Raw genomic sequence first — 21,147 nt, forward strand, 5'->3', positions numbered from 1 at the left:
GTCCCGAGGACTTCGTTATAACGGGAAACCACTGTATTTATATCCCACTTTGTCGTGGCAGAAAGAAATGTCAACTACAGAAAAAAAAAAGAATATACAAAATAGAAACAAATAAACAGTTAACATTGTTTTTCCAGTAATTTCAGAAATTGGTTTTTCATTATTCAAACATCAAGGTACCGAAAAGGGACTAGTCAAAGCGTCTTTTGAAAGTCAAGGAAAAATCAAATGTACATTTCCAGACAAATTGATCGACACGGTCATTCTGTTTTTGACCTAACGTGTTTCTTCTTTTCTCCAACCAGCGTTGCATACACGTTAGACGTTTCTCTGTCGGCCTTGGTTACTCTGCTGAAGTCTAGCGCCCTCAACCGAGGCAGTCTAGACAGTACGCGGAGTCTGTATCCTTTTTCCGATTCGACAGGATTTCCGTGCAGGGTCAGACTGATCAGTTTTGGTAGTTTGTCGAGCTTTTCAATCTCCGCAATATCATCTACTGCGTTTCCATGGAGATAGAGGATCTTGATGTTGGGGAATTGGAGCAGTACCTCGTCTATCTTGATGAGATAATTGAAAGATAAATCAAGCCAAAAGAGTTGCTGTGGATGAGCCAACATGTCATCGAGGAACTGAGCGAATCCTTTCCATTCCTGAAGGAGATTGTTGTTCATTTTTAGCGAGGTCGTTTCGTACTTCCCGTCTTCCGTTTGATGAAGCTTTTTTCGTCGCGTTTGTCGAGGTTCGTCGTCCTTACCGTGCAGGTACGAGTCGAAATTGCCAATGTTCATAAAGGAGAAGTCTAGCGGAGCAGCCGTGTAGGGAAATTCGGTGTCGAAGGTGTTGATGAGAGCCTTGGCGTTCCGCGCCACTTTAGATTGAGCGGGCTCCGGGCGTGGGAGCTGCTGATAGAATGCCGCCATCTTGATGGACTTATTTCGCTGAAGTCAGTACTCGGATGTCTAGATGGAGCTCACATTACCGTGTCTGCATTTCACATCTGTCATGGCTGCCTCCATGTTACAATGAGGCCGAGATACCCAGTAATCTGCAAAATAATTTAACAAAGAAAATGACAATTACATAAACTGTTGTAGATTAAGTTTACATTAGTTACCAACTAATTTCTTCTCAAAATGATTCAGAGTGGAGAGGATTCTTTACTCAAAGTCATTAGCATTCTGGTCTGGATACAAAACAAAGAAAGCTGGTTCAAAATTGCGTCTAAATCACGTGATCAAAGTGGCTAATCCTCGTGAAGATCTCATCCACTTTGCGTCCATTCATAATTTTTATGCGGAAATACAACAGGAATTTTTTTTATTGTTTGGTTTATTATCACTATAATTTTTATTTTTTTTTTCAGCACAGAACTGATGTACTCGAATGTCATTATATATCAAATCTTAAACAATTCTCTCCTTGCAGGATTTTTATTGGTCTTTGTGATAACGGCAAATTGAGTTGTGCAGTTGATTTGAAGCTTTTTTACACTTGTAATGCTCGATCGTGAGTAGCACACACACATAAACGTACGCTTGCACACACACACACACACACACACACACATGTATAATCATCACATGAGGACATCTTGAGATAAGGTTTGAAACCATGACTAGAAAAATCTCGGTTTATCTTCATTCTCATTATTGATCGAGATTCATCACTCATAAATACGGAAATCCATTCAGGATCTGCTTGTCAATATGGCGCCGCTGCCAAGAACGCGACGTTCTCAGCAGGTGTTTTCAACAAGAGCTTTACATCCGTTGGCGTTGACTTTCGACAGCTTATTTATAGAAGCCTTGTACTCGGGAGGCGAGTCAAACCTCGTGAAATGATTGGAGCTCTGAGCTTTATCATTCTTTATAAGATGTGACAGGTGCGCATTCGTTAAAGAGAACGTCGAGAAGCGAGTTTACAGAAACCTCCCAACCATAATTATGTTACACTGAATTCTAATGGAGAGAAAACCTTTGTATTGGCATAGCTTATAAGTTAATGGAAACTTACTAAAAGTTTTGGCACGCAGAATCACAGATACCTTAAATATCATGACAATCAGTAAAGCAAAACTGTTCATACAAGTTATGTACCTGGTATATTACCAGGGTGAGATCACAGTGTTAATGCTGGAGCAGGTATACTTCTACATCCATGCAAGTCTAGTGCACATGCCAGTAATTTTGATCCCGTGTCTCCGCCTGTCTTTTTTCTTTTCGTTCATTCTACTTTTTGACACACTTTCGTCCCAGCCTGTAAATAAGCGTATCATATTCCCAGTCTGTCTTCATGATGTTGTAACAAAGTGCTCAGTAAAGTATTTTGGCGTCAGTGATTTGTATTTCACTGAGGAGGATTATCTCATACAGACTGAGATATAATACCATCGGGATGTTGAGCGAATATCACATCGTATAAAGCACCTTTTCTTATAATCGTTATGTCATTACAGTAGAGAGCTACAGACATTATTTGATGACTTGTGGAGTTATTGTACATGCAAGTTGCTTTGTTTCCATTTGAGCACCGGGTATACCAGAAAACAGAAGCAAAAGCTCTGCGTAATATTTATTTTTCTGTAATAAAGCGCATAAAGGTGTTTTGTGTCAACATTAAAATGGTTAAAAAAAAATCTGCTCCGTACTGCTGTCATAAAGTGGGCGTTATACATTATGGTTTTAGCTTCCCTTTGGACATGTTGGAACAAAAGGTACATTTTATTCAGATTATTGAGCACCAAGATTAATTATTTCAGTTTTTAACCCATTATCTATAAATAGCGTGATATTTCACTTGGTATCACCTCCAAGTGCAGACATACAGATAGTGTAGAATGCCATTCTGGTATCTAATCTGATCCAAATCTTGCAGGCAAGAGAGCTTTCCGCTTTGAACAGTGGTATAAAGCTATAAAACAAGTGGGGAGTGATAGTCACGTGTTTGGCATCAATGCTACCGGACTGTACTCGTGAGAAATGCATTTACAGAATGAGGTCGATCAATCTACCTGGTACTAGATTCTCATTTGAACTGGAGCGTGACACTTGTTGCACGTGTTTTGTCTACTGCATGTACTCGAGCGTTTTATGGTTCATATTAAATGGGGTTTCGAACAATGATTCTGCTTGCTATAGGACGTCCGCATGATAGAGAGAATAGTTTATTTTCCATACCCTGATAATTAGTAAAGCAAATTGTAGCAGTTGTCGAATGTTAAAAGACGTTCCATAGGTGGTTTATTCGTTTGATACTGAATACAAATAGAATTTAGGCCTATGCAAGAATTAAACATCGACTCCAGTTGTGAAACCCTTCTACTGTTTGATAATGATCCACATTCTACACTCACAAAATCACTCAGATTGCAATGCCACGTGTGAGGCAGTACAGACACGGACAGAATATGCCACCACACTTAAACCTCTAATATTTCCCAGGCATGACAAGGTGGATCAAACCACCTATGAACATCTTCCCTCAAGTTCATTCTTTAATCTCATATCTCTAGCATTCCTAGGTGTTTTTTCTTTTCTTTTCTTTCCGAACCCGCCCCCTTTTTTTTTTTCGCCAATAGTTTGTTCAGTGGTCCGTACCGAACCCTGACCTCTGAGCTAAACTGAGAGATTAATGACCAAGAGAAGGTACGGTAACCATGGCAACATGGAATTTACAACTCTAATATTTTACAGCGAATCTGTGCAAGACCTCTTTTTTCAGAGCGTGAGTCCATTGCAGTTGTTATAAATCATTCTGTTGTAAGAGGGGACATTTTCTGTCTGACATACATAGGCCTATACGTCATGTTAATTCAGTGTACGCACGAAAAAAAAAAACAATATTGGAACAACCAATGAGGCTTTGAATTCAGTCATATAAGCAATTCAGAATTCGGTGAGTTTTGAGATCTTGTTTAATTCGATAAACCAACCTCTTTAGATAGGAACTTTACTACAGCAATGAAGCATAAATAAGAGTTCACAAAGATTCATTCCCTATGACGTCGAGTTAACATTAACTTATGGCTCTTTGATTGATCAAAGAAATCAATATATTTTGTCCTATTGCTCCCAGTGACAATTCGATGGAAGGTGTCCATATATATATATATATATATATATATATATATATATATATGTATATATTATGTATAATATATTATACATACAATATATACATATAAACCCTCTCGTTCTATTACAGTATACTTTGGTATCATGGATTGTCGGTCTCCATCTATGAGAGGGCGGCATGTGGCATTAACTAAAATCTCGAAATTTTCTTGTGCGATTTCCCACAAGTACGAGTTATGTACCTATACATGTACATAATTATTTTTTAGATGTCTAGGAAGTGTGACGTGCAATTGATATTCAACAGACAGAAAAGCACTCCAATCCATTCACACCCGGTCAACTGGTCCTACTCCAAGAAACCTGTGACGTCAATATAGATCGATGCTATTGTACTGGCAAATCTGGTCAGGGAGTTTTCATGGCTTCTGTAATCTTTGCCTGAGGACTCGGACACACAATCTCCTTACTCGAGCTTGACCTCTTGTCTTCATGGACAAACATGATGGAAAGGGGGGGGGGGGTGGGAGGGGATGACACGGGATAACATTAGATCTTGTATCGTAGTCCGCCTAATAATCAAAGCGATATGGCATTGTCGGGTACTGTACCTACATCACTCCCTCTCGATTAAATCCATTGTTCTCTGACCATTCTATGGCTTCCTTTCATTTCCTCCACCAGGCAAATAGATAAGTTAGATGGGTATAGACTGCTTGCTATAGGGTTGCTATGGATACCCCCTAATGGAGTAGGACACCAGTTGCGATGCAAGGGAGGTCCTCATTCACAACTGGGGATTCCTCGGACTCTTTCTATCAAAATAATCCTATTGATTTGAATGCGGCATCCCTGGTCAAGAGAGCTGTGCAAAGCTGACGTTGCAATTAAAGAACCATAATGCAAAACATCACGATCATTATTATATTGGAATGCAGGTATCGTTTATTGGATATTATTCCATTGTACCTTCACTCTTTGAATGCCTGACTTATAAGCAATTAACCGAAGAACAAACACAATACGTGTCTGTTTTGATTTGGAAGATATGACAGGTCCTCTTGATGTGTAATATTTCACACACTGTACTTTGGAAAAGAAGAAATGTCTGAAAAAGAACTCAAGAACAACAAAAGGTACAATCAAAGATGCAGTCGGAAATATTCCGAGTTTTTATGCCTCCGCCACGAAGTGGTGCCGGAGGCATTATGTTTTCGGGTTGTCCGTCCGTCCGTCCGTCCGTACGTCCGTACGTCCGTACGTCTGTACGTACGTCCGTACGTACGTCCGTCCGCTTTCGTTTACGCGATAACTTGAGTAATATTTACTGGAATTTTACCAAACTTGGTCTAAGTATGAAGTATGATGGGGCAATGATTTGATTAGATTTTGGGTGAAATCGGCTAATGGTCAAAGGTCAAAGGTCAAGGTCAAATCATGAAATTGCATCCGTTTACGCGATAACTCAAGACTGGATGGAGCAAATTTCACCAAACTTTGGTGGAGGATGATGTATGATAGGACAATTACTTGATTAGTTTTTCAGAGAAATCGGACAGAGGTCAAAGGTCAAAGATCAAGGTCAAATCCTAAAATTTATCTGTTTACGTGATAACTCAAAACTGGATGAAGCAGCTTTCACTAAACTTGGTCCAAGGATGATGTATGATGGGACAATTAGTTGAGTAGATTGTAGTGACATTGGCAAGAGGTCAAAGGTCAAAAGGTCAAGGTCAAATGCTAAAAATGTTGCTATTTCCCCCATATCTATGCAATGCCCGCAGTTATTTTCTTGAAACTTAGTGTAGACATGTACTACTGCGTAAAGATTCTCCAGAGAGAGTTTCATGTCATAAGGTCAAAGGTCAAAAGGTCAAAGGTTAGTTGAAAATGTTGCAATATCACTTTTCTCGAAAGTGGTTCAATGTAACTTCAGGGAACTTGGTACATATGCATGTACTGACTGGCAGGGATTATATAGGGAATTTAGGGGTCATGGGTCAAAAGTCAGGGGGTCAAAGGTCAAGGTCAACTCCTCAAAATGTTACTATTTCCCTCATATACTAGTTTATGCAATGATTGCATTATTAGTTTTAAAATTCAATGTATGTACATGTATTACTTAATGGAGATTCTCATGGAAATTTCCAGCCAGAAGGTCAAAGGTCAAAGGTTAAGGGTCAAAGGTCAGGTTTAAATTTTAAAAAAAGATTTATTTTGTACTGTAATTACACTCTTTCTTCATACCTTGGAAATTATACTCAATGCATAAAATTATAATAAGGTCGGTCAGAAGTCAAGTAAAAATTTTCAATTCCCCAAATATGTGTACCTGCACTCTTTAATAGACAATTATAGCAAACCCAGATCATGGAAAGTGAACATTCAAGATATTTTGACAAACCTGTCATTTCGATATTTTGCCAGTTATGTGAAACTGTCATCACACATTGTGAAGACATTGTACTATACACCTATTGGGAGAATCATGCATTATGGCGGAGGCATCAGTCGCCATAGCGACATTTCTAGTTCTGTCTTATTTTCAGTGCTTAAAGGATTATAATATACAGCAAAGTTCCATTGATTCGCCTGTTTCTCTAGGGGATAAACATATACGTGCCTGCTGCCGTGCTATAGCTGCTGCGTAAGAAATTGCCATCAAATTATGTAACAGGAGACCTCCGGATGATTTTCAGTTTTTTTCATTCGAAGAAAGTATGAATTAGTTATACTGAGGACAGAGTTTCAGAATTTATGATAATTGGGATGAAGAAAAAGAATATTTTCAAAATTTAGAACAAATTGCAATGAACAAGGATGATGACATGGCGGAGTCACCATAGGAATGCATGAGTTAGGGCTCAAGGAAGCAGGACAAAAGAAGACGGCATGCATAGATTATACACAGGTGAACTCGCAAGCAAGCAGTATTGTAATGAATTACACTGCTACATATATGAAATATGTGAGCCTCCTATGTCATCATCCTTGTTCAGTGTAATTTGTTGAACGTTTTTTCAAAGTATTGTTTCTCTGCTCAAGAATCACAATAAATTCCGCAAATCTATACATGGAGTTGTCGATTATATATACTACATGATGTAAAATTATGAAAATCGTCTGGAATTCCCCTTTAAAACTATGGTAATGCGAACAAATTTACTCTTGGGAATGGCAGGTTGATTCAAATATCACAGGAGATCCAGGCCTGGTCACATTAATCAAGATAAGCCTTTGTTATCCCATTTTTACTCCAGACCATGCAGAGTACAGTGACACACAATGGGACAATTGGTACCAGAATAACGACCAGATCCCAGACTATGCACGTACTTTTGACGATGAAACCTTTCAAGACTCTTCCTTCAAGAACGAAGAAATTCTTATGAAAGGAGCACAAGGCATTGTATGACGGATAAGTCATTTGTTAGGATTGCGGCCGGTCGAAAAATCGTTGACAAAGTACTATCACTGACCTATCATATGAAGAAGTATGACACAATTCTTTCGACATCAAAATTGAAATCAGGGATTTTATGGAACATATTCATATAAGTTAGATTTCGGCAGGTTGCCATAGTATACTGTAAAAGTGGATATTTTCGCGCGACTTATTTTTTTTTGCGCTCGGCTGGGTAAGAAGAGTTTCGCGTGTTTTTAATTCCGCAGAATCCAGACATCAACTATTGAAACTAATGGCAAGCAAAAATCCATGTATTCGCAAAGCGATTCAGACAAACATCTTAATCAATCAATATACACCAGCTGCATCACCTGCTTATCAAGCGATATTTCAATAATAAAGCAAGGACCCTAAGACGCAGTACTCTTTGGGCATAACCCACGAAAAGAGGTCAGACAATCAATGTTATTCTCGAAAATTAGATATGTGACCCTGCACCTCAAAACAAACAAAAAGTTGCCAGACATGAATTTTTAGTTAAGGCCATATTCTGAAAGAGCAGACTTTAAGCTTTAAAATGATGTATAACTCAAATCAAATGGACTCTCCTAACCTACCTAAATATTGGAAAGAAAGCACAAACTCAGGAAAAGTGTGAACTGAGAAAAGAGGCTCTGAAGTACAGTGTCTATTCAAGCGCTTAATCTTTACCAAACCATGCTGGCTGTGCGATGAATGGGACAAAAAACAGGAAGTAAACCACCAGAGTAACATCAATGAAGGGATTATCAGATTAAACTGCAATTAAGTATGCCTCATTAACACATTCTGTCCATAATTAATGCCAACTTTCAAAGCAGTAGCACTATCCTTTCAAAAGTTATTAGAATTGAAAGTGAAGAGTGTGGACAAGGTTTTTCAGAAATGAAAAAGGGACTCTAAAGATACACCTTATCACACTATTCTACCAAAAATTTTCGAGATAAACTGCTAAAAAAACACACTTTCCTGCCCGTTTTATGATACCAAATTTTAGCATAATGTAAAAGAAGACCCGCTTTTTCAGAAAATATGAAAAAGTCAAGTTCGGCTAGGTTGACCCATTTCACTTATTTTCAGTCCTCATGCAAAATCAGTGTGTGCGACTTTATGTTCGTTTTGAGGTGCATGGTCACATATAAAATAGATGTGATATATTAGTGCATGAAGGAATATTTTCTCACTTTCGCTGTGCAAAATATTATTTTGATGTAATGTGTTTCGTAATGTGACGCATCAACGATAGCTAACACTTAGAAAACAGACAAAGATAACTCCATTATTTTATGAGAGGAGCTGGTGTTGTGTCAATACGCAGGAGTAATTAATCAGCCGCATAAGAAGGAGTGATTAATCAGCCACATAGGCAGGCGAATCTATTTGTTTCACTGATGTGGTCTATATCACTATACACATACGAACAACAACAACAACAACCAATAAATCAAATAGACGCGTATAAATTATTCTTATATAACATAATGAGTTTGTTGCTGTTAGTAATTCCAACACATCCTTGACCTCGGAATATAATCATCCGTAGCATGAAATCGATTAGACCTAAGAATACACATAATATCTGCAGCGTCACAGCAATGCATGAGAATAATTTTGTTCTAGCATTGCAGGTGATTTGACAACAACAACAACAACAAACACAATTATCAGGTCGAGGGTATTAATGATCGCAGCAACTAAATTGAAAAAAAAAGAAGTTATGGTGAGGAAAAAAACAACAACCTTAATCCTTTTTTATTTTTGTTTCGTGCAAAAATCAAGTGACTCAGAAGTTCACTTCATTTTACGGCCTTAATGTATCACATTAATTCTATCTATGACGCGCCATGCGAAAAACCAACAAAAACCCCTTTTTCTACAATGTTACTGTACTTTTCACTTATGGATTGTTAATTTACGAGTCGAATTGTTTCATGAAAAAGGCTGGACAAATAGAGTGAGAAAGTATGTAGATTTGAAAAAACAACAACAACAACAAATGTTTCACTAAGCTGGCAGAAGAAGTAATGCTTGGAGATTTATAATTCAAACATCTATGGTTGACTAAGTTATGTAAAATGACGTAATATGCGCACATGACAAGGAATAATTTACTCACCAATCTCGTAATAATCGGCGTAAGTAGTCGTTTGATCTAGTCAGAATCAAATCTTTACAAACGTTCACGATATCTTTTTTGTTTTGTCCAACGAGCAGAAAAGGTCCCTCAGTTGTACCATTCAGTAGGCGATTCTAGAACTCTGTTTAAGATCCTTATACAGTGTTTGGTGATGAATTTGTATTTGTAATACACATGTAATTGTTTTTTTTTTATAGCTATCGTAGTCCAGGGTTCATTGCTATGCCGATGGTTGTTAGCTAGAGGTGGGTGGTGGGAAAGTGACTTAATGTTAAGTTACTTTTTATTTCGTCAGTAAGTGGAAGAATTTAAGAAAGGAGTAAACCTCGTAAAGTGGTCGCCTTGCATCTTGGCTTAGGTAGTTTTTCTCCACTTCCCAAATTGGCTCAAAGATAAAATTGCCGTTTACCCGTAGTGTACCATCTATCTTGTCCCTGTGTAGTTCCTTGTCATCTAACCACTCGAAGGGAACCATGTCTCTCACAGTGGCAAACAAGTACCCTGCCAATTGTTTGGAAGGTACACTTCATTACAAGTCTATACACAATACTGTTTGCTGAAGCCCGGTTGGGGAGGGGGAGTAACTCATCCCATAAGTCATTAGCAACGCGCACTCACTTATCAACGGGCGCTACGGCCCGCTATTGTCAGACAATTGTGGCAGACAAACAATAAGCGTTAGGAGAGGACAGAATAGTACAATCATTGTCCCGGCAACATCACCTGTTCGCCGCTATGTTTAACTTGATGTGATACATTGTGATTTTATTGACCTGTTGTGCGTTCAAACAAGAGTCCGTTTTGACATCCATCAATACCACTTCATAAATTTGCTGGATTGACTATAAGACTACACGGGCATTGTGATATTGGTTATATCGGTCCCACGGTTTAGGACCAAAGGAGCAGAATATTGATCTAATCAGTTTCGTAAGATCATGGGGCTCGATGGTAAAATGTAGGCTTGGCAAAGAATGGTAGACAAGAGAAATACAATCAAAGTGTTCTATAGTGCTCGTAGATGGTGCCGATACAATCTTTGCTGGACCCAGATTGTCTGCAGATTGACGCGGATTCATCAAAGTATAATGTTTTTGAGGCAAAGCGAAAGACAGTGGTGTTCGTATCTTGTGTTTTCTTGCATGTGTGAGTGACTTAGTGTGCATGTGTATGTCTGTACTATATATATATTTTTTGTTCTTCAAAAATTGATTTGATGACAATCAAAGCCAGAAGTTGTTTCATTTGAACATCACTTATCTCTTTATGTCAATCACTGCATGCAATGTGGGAAATCTGAACATTGATATTTCAATATCATCGAGTGGAGATGCGTATCAGTCCCTTTTCAGGAATCCAGATTTTTTTTGTCAGTTTAAAACAATAGGTGATGTCTTGAACATCATCGTGTTTACACAAACAGTATTGATACAAAACTGTAACCGTACGTGCTGGGACCCTCCCATCACTTCTCACTGAAGTATCTCCTTGCTTACCTCCTTACTAACACCTCTGGATATCTACAGATAAGGTTATCACGCCTCTGCCTGAGTTCATGAGTATCTAGTTGGTCTAAGAATTATGAAAGATAAACGTTATCACATCAATAACACTTGTGAAACTAGTTTCATGACAGAAGTTATGTTCATCTTAAAGAAGTCAAATTTGTTTCTCTGTGGTCGAAAAGAGAATGGAAGGGAGAGAGAGGAGAGGGGTGACATTAAAACCTGAACTCTCCAGTATGATTTACCAACCTTTTATTTCAAATTCAATGATTTTTTTTTTCCGCAAATGACCATTGTAACCAATATAGTTCATTGCTTAACTCGAATGTTAGTACACTGATATCATGATGTGATGTTCACCCAAAGGTCATGTTTACCAATGAATATTATCTCCATTAGATTATCGCCGTAGGCCTTTATCAGCCTCAGAAGCCTCGTGAGTATTCTGGATTCTGTGCAGTGTAAACTGTAAACCTAGATTCGTTCTTTAGATTTCTGAAATTGACAGCATTATATATTGCTGCTTCCGGAAACACCTCAAAGCTTTTTGTGAGTATGCGTGTGTGAACAAAATAAGATTACAAAATCTAATATGACAAGCATGACAAACTTATCTATCAAGTTAAATCGTTTTTATCATAAGTACGTAGCAGTTAAGTCTGTGCATTTAAGACTCACCTTAATTTTCTCGAGTTGATTGTCTGCCTTCATATGCTACAAAAGGAATTAGGCCTATTAGTCGCTCCCTTAAGAGTAACGTATATTGGTGTAAGGCATTACTTCGGCTTGAAGTAATTTTACTTTACAATTTGGTCAAATGCGACGACGTATATCAGTCATTATATTAGCTAACTGAACTTCCAGTGTCAACGAGAAAGACGTCCCTGGCACATCCATTTGTCAATAGTTTTTTTCTCTCTTTTTTTTTCACTCTCTAGACATACTCTTTCAGATAACTTCCGATAATGCCTCTAAGGTTTGCTAAAACGTTTGACTTTGACGATCTTATATACTGTATTGACACACTACAACTGATTTCACAAATATCATAAGGTTTAACCTTCCTTGGCTGTTGTTTTATCAAATCTTCACGCTAGGTCATAACATGTCATTTTGTGAGGTTGGCTGCATGTACACAAAATTACAATCCACTGGTTCATGAAAAATCTGTTACACGTCTATACTCACCTTCATCAATATCCAGTTCACATTGTGCCGAAAGTCACGAATGTAGCAGTTAGTTGTACCGAAATGTTATTTCCTCTAGTCTATCCCAGCCTCGCTCGCGAAATTTGTTCTGATGCGATCTAATAGTTCGATGGCGTGGTCGTAGTCCTCCTCTATGCCACGTTGGTTGGTGTCACGATCTCTGCCGACACCGTCGTCAAGCGCAATTCTCCGAAACACTGGTTCCCTGATCCCCGCGAGCAGTCTGCCAAATGGATCGGTCGTCTGCTCGGCGCCGTCTGACTGAAGACGGACAACAGCTCTGTGACGATCACAAAGTTGTTTGTCGCCCTCAATATCTGGCTTTTGGTGGAGAATGCATTTGCACGTCTGCCGTGGGATTCGTCTTCTGCCTCTCTCCGTTGGAATTGTGGGTAATTTCGTGTTATCTATCGTTGTACGATTCCTAGTCTCATACTGCCTCTCATGCCAACGGCTCGAACTCCTGTCAAAGTTTGCCGGATTTGGCTGCTGTGTGTCTGATGCAGAATAATGCCGATACGAGTTCATGAGATGATCCATATCAACTTTAATCGACAGCCTCCCTGAATAGAAATGATAAAAACATTTATTTGTAAAGTGTTAATTGAACAACTTGCATTTACTTCAACTTTTAGTGAATGTTGAGACACCTAATGTAATTTATCGTGATTTGAAATTACAAGCAGAAGACTGTCATTCATCCTGTATTACATAATTCATTGGTTTATTCGGCGAGTGTATAGATAAGGTTATTTATCAGATATTCATTCATTATACTAGCAATATTTCATCATTATCTACTGGTAAATTTACCTTACATACTCATCCAATGTCAGCCATAACGTATAAAGAAAAACAGAGTATCTACATGTAAGTAATTGAAAACGAAATCCAGAATGCTTCTTCTGTCTTCGACGCAAATCTTTACATCAAGGAATCTGACATCTGACTTCCTTGGAATACCTTCCAAATAATTACTATATCAAGCTCTTATTGAATTTTGTTATATGCAATCGGAATTCATTCTTACCATGCTTACCTGCGGCTGATACACGAACATCCTTTGGACTGGTTTGTGTTTGTCCATGCCTGTTGTCTTCTTTGATAATGGTATCGTAATTTTCACTTCCTACCCGTGACATCGACGTTGGTATGGTAGCTGTTTGACTTCTTCTGCGACGCCTTTCTGGCTCACGGACCTCTTGCAAAGAACATCCAGCTAAAACAAATAAACAAGCAAAAAAAAAAAAATAGAATAAACAAACGAACAAACAAACAGGAAAACAAAAGCAAAAACAATACGAACTCCAAAGTTTATCATTTCCTTTTTTCCATTAAACTAGGGAATGCGACATACGATATGGAGTATGAGGAGATCTATTGTCTTAAAGACATAAAGAATAAAGAGGAATGGTTTTTTAACAAGATTTATATCTGTTGCGATTAAAGACATCTAACTCTCGACTCCATGAGCCCCCTGTGATACTATACGGCTACCACTTCCACCACTAAAACAGCTCCTAACGCTTGTAATTCAATTGGAAGACTAATGAATGCATACTGCTACTTTCTCTAATCACATCTATTCTGTTGCATGCTTCCTCTTTCACTGAGCGTCGTCTAGATTCGAACTGTTCAAACTATTTTCAAACCTATTTCAGAAAATCAGTGATGATAATGCCATCTCAATGAAATTCCAAACGATGATTATAAAACAACATGTCGCCAAAGACGGGAAAGAATATCAAAATTACATGCGATTTTGAAAGCAGGGAGGTGGGCTCTGGTAAAAGGTATTAAACTGACAAAATACCGGGAAAGTTCAAAGTGTTACAATAGAGTATTCACGCTAATAGCCTGTCTTACCAATCGAATGTCGAGCTGGGCGTGTTTGTGGGCGTGGTCGTGAAACCATCACCATGGGCACGCCGGTAATCTGTACTGTTCGTGATAAGTACGATGTGCTCGGTCGGTTAGTCGTATTTTCTCCACCTGCCCTAACAAAGGAGTCCTCTGGAGTCGTGAATCGGGGACCTAGTCCGGTGCCAGCTCCTCCACGTTTCGTTGAATCATTGTTATCCATTTCCACGTTAAGTGTCTGTGAAGTTTTCTGCTGTCTTACTCATTCTCTGAAAAAGAGGCAGACACCATTCAATATTTTGACTACCTTCCAGCTTTTGCTGTCGAAATGAATTGCTTGTAACTTCCCGACATAACTCACAGTTTTAGATTGTCTATTGTATTATTGCCGTATCTTTTCGTTTCTTTCGTATTTATCTTGCTTCTCAAATCAAATCAAATCAAATCAAATCAAAATGAAATACATGGGTGTGACAATTTTAAACAAAACATAACCAAATGACAAAGAGCAATGCAAAAGTGCAGTTTGTATCACGTGCATAACAAATATATTTGTAAAACATTTACAGTTGCATATAATACAGAAAAGGTATTACATAAGATTATGACTCAGGATGCAGGAGACCGTCAGCATAAGCATGGCTTGACTAGGCTGATATCCTCATTTGAAATATAACTCAATATGCCTCTCACGGAAAGTATAGTTTATTCGTTTTCTATTGCAATATTAGCTGTATTTCAGAAGGAAAAAGAAGATGTAAGTGAGTGCTGTGCGTGTGCAGTAACAGGTGCGTTAAATGTTTGTGTTGTTGCCATATAATATAAATTTTTTCTTCAATATATCAATATATTAATACTTATATTTACGAAATAAATTGAGTTAAAATATATTTCTTTAAACTAGCTTTGAAGGAAAACGGTGATGTTCGTGTTTTCAGGAAGTCGGGTAAAGCATCCCGTGTATCTGGTCCGTGATGCCTCACTGACCCTTTCAACACTCTTCAATAAGACTTTAAAAAGAATTATACAACAAAAACAGTTATGATGATATCTCTAATACTTTGAAGTAGAACTGGACAATGCAAACATCACATTAGTTATCAATAAATGTGATAGTGATCAGATTTTTTAGTTGTTTTGCATTTTTCGTTTTGCATGCGTCTCCGCTAAATTTATCATTTCTGAACAAGCATTTGACAAGTGTTTTCCGGAACAGAAAAATCGCGAATTAGTTATACCCATACACTTCATTATCTTAGATAATGACTGTAATTGTTTTACAGTCCCTCGAAATTTGAGACATTAAATGACAACAGAACAAAATAATAAGATTTAAGTGAAACATCGAACTTACCTTCAACTGCTAAACAATGTTTTCTCCATCTCCCGTTGTGTTGTAGTAAACCAAATTTTCCCCGTAATAGAGAAAACAAAACAAAACTAAAACTAAAAAGAAGCCCAAGAGTATCATTAAGAGCCAACTAAAGGAAGTATCCACTTTCGTTGGTCTTGGTTAAATTGTCCACTTGTCTTAAAATAGAGTCTTGAATGCGCCCGTATCTTTTCATGTGAGTATAATGAAGCGATCAATCGATACTATGAGAACTTTCGACGTCAAGTCATGTCACTAATTGGCAATTCGAATGGGGGAAAAATATAGCAAGAAAGTCGGATAGATAGATAGGCAGATAGAGAGAAAGATAAACAAACAGACAAAAAGGGGACTGGAATTTTGATGGGTGAAATTGAAGAGCTCAAACGCAAATAATGAATGTAACGAACTGCAATTTCACACAAGACTTTAAGTGATAGACCTCGCACTGTTGTTTTATCAGCCAGTCATTCCATTAGACTGTAAATGTTAATTTGACACGACAGGTGCTCGAATGTATACATTCTGGGAGGCGCTATTGTGCAACTGTGAATTTAAAATGGATACACTTCCGAGGACAAGTGCGGACAAAGAGGGAGAGAGAGAGAGAGAGAGAGAGAGAGGGAGAGAGAGCGAGGTGGGGGGGGGGGGGGGGGGGGGGAGAGAGAGAGAGGGTACCAGCATACCCTTTCCGTGCTATATACGAATGTCAGTCAAATGTGTTGTGGATATAAGCATCAACATTTCTTTTTTTTTTTCTTAATCTAGTATTGGAAACGAAATTGACGAACCTGATGATCTATAACCGAATCTACGAAACTTAAATCCATGGTGTTTATTAAACTATATACTTTCAATTTACAATTTCAATTTCAGGTCACTTTTCATGATAATCTCAAATAATGTGGAACTCAAGAAAGTCATTATAAATGAGGTGATGAGGAAGAAAAATCCTGCACTGTTGTTCTGTTAATTTGTGGCAAATGCTCCGTGACACTTATTGCGCAGACAATATTGCTAACACTTTGCCGATATTTACTCAGCCGACAGTTTGCTCCATCGACATTTGCTTCGTCGACAATTGCCCGCCGACATTTGCTTCGAGATGCGATAATTCTCCGGGATCGATTTTAACACCAATTCGTCCTTTGCTTTATAATTGCTTTATGCAGTACTTGCAGCAACTGTTTTTTATCGTAGCATTTTCAGATTCTATAACCTAGAAAACATTTGCATGAATTGATTGTGATACTGATTCAATTTTACTCTAGTATGATTTCTTTCAAAAATTGAAAATAAAAGTGTGTTACACTATTTACCCAAGAGTGCTGAATTCCAGAGATGACCTCGAAGTAATATCCTATAAATTTTGAATAGTACTGCTGACCAAAAGCATGATTTTGATATGATAGTTTTGGGCGCAATCAGGAATATTTGGGAGAGGAGATAATATAATGAGCTAACGATGTATCGCCAAGTTTTGTCCAGAGTCACTCCTCGAAACAAATCAAATTCAACATTGCGCGATGCAGTTCTCAACATGTCTCCCATTCTACAATGTATACTCCGTCACCAAATTCAACTTGTAAATTGAAATTATACACTTTGAAGACATATTTGGATAATTGCCAAAGTCTTATCAGTTGTTGTTCAACATTCTTTATTAGATAAATAAACAATGTAACATATAATGTCTAGGTAGTCTCCTGGATTTTACACAAGGCAAAGACAAAGGACAATACGGAAAAACATGTAAATACATCTTACATGATAAAAATACATCTTACATAATGATAACAAAACACATTCGACAATAACAGTTACATAATCACGAACAAATTGACAGAAATGTGCTCTAAAACATGCACTTCTTTCGTAATAATACAGTTTCATCTCATTCTTCTGTTTTTTCCTTTTCTTTGCCTCTTACAAAATGATTCTTTTTCCTCTCTCTCCTTCTCTCTCCCTCTACCTTTCCATTTTTTCCTTAAACACATCTCCTCCCTTTCTTATACCTTCCTCCTTACTCCATAACCCTATGATTAATTACACGCTTTATTCATTTCCTTTCCATAAAACTCCAAATGACGTTTTCCTTAAAAATAACAACAATCCATCAACAGTACCACATCATATAATGTCACATCTTATATAACATTACATATTAACAATAAACTAGAGCTCAAATTCTTGTGCTTTTTTTTCGTTATATAAGCCTAAGCATAAAATGTTAACACAAAAAACGTTTCTAATGTTATGAATATATTAGTATACAAACATCCTGACTAAAACCATCAAACCCCAGGCATACATTATATACTCGTAAAAAATCGAACCCTAAATACGGGTTGTTGTTTGTTTGTTTGTTTGTTTGTTTGTTTGTTTGTTTGTTTTTTGTATGTGTGTGTGTGTCACAGTGTAAGTACAGTTTTGACATTAAACATGGGTTCTGTAAAAATCACGTGCATTTTAGATGGCATAAGCGGAAACTAATAAATATTTTAGACAGGGCCTTGATGTAAGATTTCATGTTCTGTTTGTTTATCTGCGAATCTTAGTATGGAACAGATTTTCTTTTTGTTTTCTCTCGTAACTAGTCCTCGGGAGCCGATTGCGAAGCAAGTGAGATCACATCTTGTAACCATGGGATTGAATGTCTGCTTGAAGAGGCGCATATTTTCTTTGATTCTTTTGTTTGCATCTATCATTAAAAAAACAAAAGAAAAGAATATATTACCATTACCATTAAATAAGATACCTTCTCTGTTCTGTTGTTGTAGAGAGCGGCGTGATACCGTATTCTCCTCGTTTAAGTGATCACTTGTACCGTACCTCCAACTAATGTACATGTATCTACAAGTTAACACATATATTTTTACAGGCAACTTTAATTACAACGTAGTCCTAGCTCGGGACTCGAAATTTTCTTTCGTTATCAAATGTTATTATATCCTGGCAATGAAGTGTTTGATGACATATAATGATAATACTATGACCTGTATCTTTACTTCCTCATAACGAGAATTTTGTTAAAACCGCGTTCGTTATAACGGGATTGCACGTTACCATGGTACACCGTGGTATATTATAGGCTTTGTTTTGCCTTTAATTCATCACCTTTGATGTTAGTCGATCCAATGGTTAATGCAATCAAAATCGAAATTATCGAATGTGTTTCCTTGCAAATGAACAGTTTGCGACATCTTAATTCTCTCATTTTACTATGTAAAATTAATTTTTAAAAAAATCGGACAATGTGCAATCAATCAGAACCACTGCACATTCAGCTGTAAAGCGGGGTTCCCACTATCACGATTGGCGCCACGATTGAAATCGTGGTCTTAATCGTGTAGCAAGCGTGATGGTCTTATCAGATTGTATCAGATCTCAAGGTCAATCGTGGCAATCGCGTTAATCGTAGGAAAATTTTGGACGGTTCAAAAATTTTCTACGATTAACACGATTAGTTTTTGATCGTGATCATCGCATCAGATCGTCTAGGATCGTATCCAGACGCAGCGAATCTCTTCTAATCGTGCTTCTAAATCGTGTTGATCGGGATCGACTTTGTCACTTCACTTCCGCTTATTATTATTATTATTTTTTGCCCATTTGCCCTTATTTTACACATAAATTGATTTATTTTGTATTCTGATAGGTGGTAGCCGGCATCTTTAGATTATTATTTCCAAACGGTAAATTGTATGACGGTGTGGGGTTTAATTGTCGTAATTTTTAAGGTACATTATCAAAATCATTTTTTTAATGGTTTCATAAAATGGAAGATGTATTACAGATTTTTAGATGTTTTCATACATTATGTTAATGATGTTTTCATTAATGAGTTGCTATTACCATTATACAGACACACAAAACAGGATATGGGATAACTTTTGTAACGAAAACAAAAAATGAGCAAAAATAAAATGGCAATTGTATGTCTGCACGTATTGACTAACGTCAGTACAAAGATGAGAATACTTTAATGAATCGTGCTTGAATGGGTACATATCAAAGGCAAATGGTTAATTTTTAAAAATATATTACAGAGTATTTCTTTTTGGGGCTGCAGTATCCTGCTGTTTGTGTATTGTACATAGTAATTAAGAGTTGTTGTTTCATCAGCCATCGTTTGACCCCTTTACATCTATTTTGACACTTTTCAATGTCTTTTTTTGTATGTTTTGTAGAGCATAATTTTAGAGGAAAATTGTTATTTTCAACTCTCATTATTACTGCAAATGTAAAAGTGACCATTGTCGTGGATGTGAGATCACTCGTATGATTATGACAATGAAGATCACTCTTATTATTTTTCACAGTTAGTTATTCAATAAGTGTAGCAATATACCCCTACGAAATAATTTTGCGTAAACCTCCTTTTTTGTTTAAAGCGACATCATTTCGTTTAGGGAGTCACTTTACTGTTGTGTGTGTGTATCAGTTATGTTAAACATTGTGAAGTAAAACACTATTGAAATCAAGCCGAATAAACCAAACTTTTAATAACCAATGAGATAACGACATTTTGAAATAAAAAGGCATATGATACATACACTTTGCGAATATGAAATCGAACACAAGGAATACTATCCATTCGGCAAACTTTCTTATATCGAGCGTATATAACACATAATACTATGTTACATAACATTTAAAATGATCCCATCCTCTTTCCTAGCTTCCATTTCATCATATAATTATTTTCTTCATGTATTGGAGAAAAAGGTCATTTTGTCTTGCCGTGGTTTTTTTTTTTTTGTTTTTTTTTTTGTTTTTTTGTTTTTGCCTCGGGAAGAGGGGCAATCATCTGATCTTATACATTTGGGTTCGTTATTTCATTTCTTTTTTTTTTGTGAAGGGGGAGGGTGACCATGTCGATTTAATAATCTATTAATTTCTTTACGTTTACTATTAGACGAGGGAATATCTGAGGTTATGGCTGGCCTGGGTGCTGCTTTCTCTCTGATAACATAATAATACTGCAAAGGTTACGTTGTCATCATCGTCAACTTGTCAAGCCTTGCCATCATCAATGGCTGTGGATAAAATTAAAAGGCCTAATCACTCTTCATAATCTAAGGGAAACAATGAAATCCATCGTCAGCCGGACTATAATATTCCCATTCGGGTCCAATCGCGCCTTAAATGGGGGTTGCTTCTGATCCCGATCGTAAAAGATATCGTATCTTATCTCAGCAGCCCGTATTGGTTCGCGGTATTCGTATTAGAACGTATCAGTACGTTGCTGCACGTACCAGATCGGGGATCCTGATCGTAATGGTCATGTTAGATCGGTACCAATCGTGAACTCAATCAGGGCAATCCTGTCGGATCGTATTTGAACGGCAGACCAGATCGTGACAGATCGTATCGCTTGAAATAGACCAATCGTGACCATATCGCAGCTAAGCGTACCAACACGTATTGACTCGCATAACCTCGTATCCAAACGTGAAATTTCAGACGAGTTCAACAAATTTTCCACGATCAGTTACGAATGTCCAATCGTGGCGTTCGCAATGGATCGCACGATAGTGGGAACC

The 21,147-nt window shown here is 37.4% G+C and overlaps 1 pseudogene; it reads right to left on the reverse strand.

The window, feature by feature from the left end:
* Positions 1–260: 260 nt before the first annotated feature.
* Positions 261–920, reverse strand: LOC139721959 (leucine-rich repeat-containing protein 51 pseudogene; annotated as a pseudogene).
* Positions 921–21,147: the final 20,227 nt, after the last annotated feature.

Source organism: Diadema antillarum, unplaced genomic scaffold (genome assembly GCF_040938485.1).
Source record: "Diadema antillarum isolate AM-2024a unplaced genomic scaffold, OU_Dant_1.0 scf00000153, whole genome shotgun sequence".
In the NCBI taxonomy this organism is placed as follows: domain Eukaryota; kingdom Metazoa; phylum Echinodermata; class Echinoidea; order Diadematoida; family Diadematidae; genus Diadema; species Diadema antillarum.